We start from the raw sequence: 4,399 nt of genomic DNA, 5'->3' as shown, positions 1-4,399 counted from the left end.
TTGGCCACCAAACATGACGTTTCACAAGAACACAAGAACACAAGTCCATAGAAGAACACATATTGAGAAACGCCCTTTATCTTTTGTTGGCTGCTATGCTAGCTGTTGTAGCTGGGGCAGTTTTATTGATCTTGCTATATTTTTATTTTTATTCTTATGTATGTGTGTATATGTGTGTATACGTGTTGGTTGTGTTATGTTGTCTTGCTAATGCATGCCTAAAATTTCCTTTGGGATGAATAAAGTATTTATATATCTATCTATCTATCAGACTCTCTCTCTCTCTCTCTCTTTCTCTGCTATGAATGAATAAAGGCGGGATGCGCGTGCGGGATGCGCGTGCTAAGTGCTAAGTCACTTAAACGGCGGCGAAAATTAAAGCAATTTTAAAGCAATTTTAGGGGGAATTGTATTATTTTGTCACGAAACGAAGCAGCAGATTCGCGAGCTCCTTCACGGTCATCACGTCACCCCCCCCCCACACACACACACACACAGACACACACACACACACACAGACACACACTCTGCCCACTACTCGCTCTCACACTCCTCCAGAGACCACTACGAGGCTCCAGGGGTCGAGTTACAGCAGGGGGAGGGGGTAGAGAGACATAGACAAAGAGAGAGAGAGAGAGAGAGAGAGAGAGAGGTGGGGGGTTTGGGGGGTGGGGGGGGGGGCGAGAGAGGTTCGCGTGCATGTGAGGTTGAAAAAGAGAGAACGAGTGGTGGAGTGAGGCAGGCTCTCAGTGCAGGGGGAGGTGGATCCCTATGTGGTGTAGCAGCGTAAGCTAAAGCTAACTAGCCATGTTGCTGTCGCTGCTCCTCCCGCTGCTGGTGGTGTGTGTCTGCTAGCGGGCCGCCCTGGACTCCCTATCCGCCCTGAGGTGCATCATGCCCGGCTGGAAGAAAAACATCCCGGCCTGTCTCCAACCGGACCAGGAGGGAGGTAAGACCCGACCGACACGCTCAGGCTCAGGTTCCTATCGGCCGGCGAGTGTGTCCCGGTTTGTGTGTGTGTTTGTGTTTTGGTACATACCTGTGTGTGTGTGTGTGTGTGCGTGTGCGTGTGTGAGCGCGTGAACTTTAATTATGTGCAGCGTGGTTTGGCGCCGCCGGTAACGTTAGAGCTCGCGCGGACGGCGACTGCCTTGAAATTAGTGAAAGTTGGTAACTGATAGCCTACCGTGTGAATGCGTGTGTGTGTGTGTGTGTGTGTGTGTTTATCTGACGCAACGGGTGAGGTTACAGTGACGTTAGGTGATTTCACGTTAAAGGCTAACTAACGGCTCATTAACAACGTTCCCGGGTTACCAACGGTTGCTAAGCAGGGGACGAAGCAACCAACGGCTAAATAACGGTTGGTGCCGTTGGTCAACCGGGGGTCTGCCCTTCAGTGTGTGTGTGTGTGTGTATGTGTGTATATTCATGTATGTATGTGTGTGTGTGTGTGTGTGTGTTAGCTGACTCAGTTCGACCACCTTCAAGGGGCTGCGGACGGTGTTAACTGGTGTGTTACAGTAAAATGGGGGTGTTACGGTAAAATGTGTGACCCTCCAGTTCCGGTCACGCTGGAGAGTCAACAGTCGGTAGTTACGAACACTGATGGTTTGATTAAATATGGACAGGTGGGATGTTAATGGTCTACACGCAGACCTGTGTTCCGGTTTCTGTCTGCTCTCACAACCTTCAAAATTCACGACTTTAACGTTTTCTGGCACCACATAGCAGCACCAACCAGCGTTTTCACAACACCCCTCCATTGAGTTAACACCACGATGTGGTGTGATATTATGTGTTAATAAGTGTAGTTATATATTTTCTGCTGTAGTACTTTTGTGTATGGTGAACCGTAGAAATAAATCAGTTTTGTTCTGTACTTATACACAATTTTGAGTGGTACTTGTACTCAGTCAATTTAGCATTTGTCCCATGATGTTAAATAATATACTTAGGGTTGCAAAATGCAAAGATGAAGTGATAAGTTGTCAACTATTCAATTAATCGCCAACTATTTTGATAATCCACTAATTGGTATTAGGAAGAAAAAAGTCAAAAGGTGTGTCTCAATTTGGATAGTTTTTGTACACTAGGCTATAAAGTACATTGTGTACAATGTGTACTCACTTGTGTAGTGCAACCAATGTAGTTTCTCATATTTAGCCTAATTGCGTGTTTACATTACGTGAGTTTGATCGCAGAATAGGTACGGTTATGTTTTACCGCCTGCTCCAGGATCTGGATCTATGCCACTTCCTGCCCGATTTAGTGCCTATATTATTTTTTTTTAAATCACTTTTTGGGGGATTTGGGGGGTTATTTAGTGTCTCTGGTCCTTCTACACGCATACAAACCTGGAAAATATACTATCCATGCGGTTTAGAGTGAGATACGGTTCCTATATGTCCTCTGATCCGGTTCCTATATGTCCTCTGATCCGGTTCCTATATGTCCTCTGATCTGGTTCCTGAATGTGCTCTGATCTGGTTCCTGAATGTCCTCTGATCCGGTTCCTGAATGTGCTCTGATCTGGTTCCTGAATGTCCTCTGATCCGGTTTCTAAATGTCCTCTGATCTGGTTTCTGAATGTCCTCTGATCCGGTTCATGAATGTGCTCTGATCCGGTTCCTGACTGTGCTCTGATCTGGTTCCTGAATGTGCTCTGATCCGGTTCCTGAATGTCCTCTGATCCGGTTTCTGAGTGTCCTCTGTCTTCAGTCTCCGGGTGAGCTGTCCAACATCTGCACGTTCTCAATGGAAAACACTGCTCCAACAGCCCCTTATTGGACCAGAATCTCAGAAAAAACTACTTCCTGTCCCTGTTCTACTTCCTGTCCATGTTGTGTCCCTGGTCTAGAAGAAGTCTCCCAGCTGGTCCTGCCTTGGACTGACCAAAGCTGGAGAAGAGTTATCAGCTGATGGATCTTACCGAGCTACTGAGCATGTGCAGCTCCCAACAAAGATAGGATAGAAGGGTGATGTCTCACTCTGGAGATAAAACTAGAGAGATGTCTCACTCTGGAGATAAAACTAGGGAGATGTCTCACTCTGGAGATAAAACTAGTGAGATGTCTCACTCTGGAGATAAAACTAGAGAGATGTCTCACTCTGGAGATAAAACTAGTGAGATGTCTCAGTCTGGAGCTAAAAATAGTGAGATGTCTCACTCTGGAGATAAAACTAGTGAGATGTCACACTCTGGAGATAAAACTAGTGAGATGTCTCACTCTGGAGATAAAACTAGTGAGATGTCATACTCTGGAGATAAAACTAGTAAGATGTCTCACTCTGGAGATAAAACTAGTAAGATGTCTCACTCTGGAGATAAAACTAGAGAGATGCCTTTTTTCCAACTTCTAATTTTCCCCAATTTTAAATGAAAGGAAACTTATCGACATCGCTTTCATCTAAAAAGAAACATTTCTCAGTTTTTTCCATCTCACTTCAATGTTATCGCTGCAAAACGGGACAAACTGACCAACACATATATATTACATAACATATATAATATATAACATATATATTACATAACATATATAATATATTACATATAACATAACATATATATTACATAACATATATATTACATAACATATATAATATATAACATATATAATATATAACATATAACATAACATATATATTACATAACATATATAATATATAATATATATAATATATAACATATAACATAACATATATATTACATAACATATATATTACATAACATATATAGTATATAACATATATAATATATAACATATATAACATATATAACATATATAACATATATATTACATAACATATAACATATAATATATAATAACAGATCCAACAGACACAGTATCTCCACTGAAAATATCGCGATACTACCCTAACCCTCAGGAGGTGGAAGATCCAGCTGGTTCTTAGAAATCTGGCGAGTAGAACCAGAACCAAACTGGCACCAGAACCAGAACCAGAACCAGCACCTGGTTCTGGTTCTGGTTCTTGGTGGAAAAGACATACGAGAGAGGAAGGAGCGGGCCAGCGCCCGACGTCTGTCTTCATCCTGGAAATATAGTTCTGCTGATCCAGACTAACACAAATAAAACCACCAGCTGCAACTATGAAGTGATGAAAACATCCATGCATCAAGAATTATGATCCAATAATATTCTGCATATGATTCTGCATAATTAAAACTAAACCCGCACGATTAATCGCTCTAAATTGACGATTCAACAATTACATTTTTAAATAATTTTGACTATTTTCGAGCCGACTGCATCCCAAATTCTGCTACTGTCTTACATGAAGGTGTACTGACCCAGTGGCCTAATGGATAAGGCATCAGCCTCCGGAGCTGGGGATTGTGGGTTCGAGTCCCATCTGGGTCGTGTTTTTTTTGGGGGGGGGG

The 4,399-nt window shown here is 42.7% G+C and overlaps 1 non-coding gene across 1 annotated transcript; it reads left to right on the top strand.

Annotated features, from left to right (window-relative positions):
* Window positions 1-4,306: 4,306 nt before the first annotated feature.
* Window positions 4,307-4,379, top strand: trnar-ccg. The gene has a single exon. It is a non-coding gene; the product is annotated as a tRNA-Arg (tRNA).
* Window positions 4,380-4,399: the final 20 nt, after the last annotated feature.

This window comes from Etheostoma cragini, chromosome 23 (assembly GCF_013103735.1).
Source record: "Etheostoma cragini isolate CJK2018 chromosome 23, CSU_Ecrag_1.0, whole genome shotgun sequence".
Lineage (NCBI taxonomy): Eukaryota > Metazoa > Chordata > Actinopteri > Perciformes > Percidae > Etheostoma > Etheostoma cragini.
This window is presented reverse-complemented; position numbering and strand designations above follow the sequence as displayed.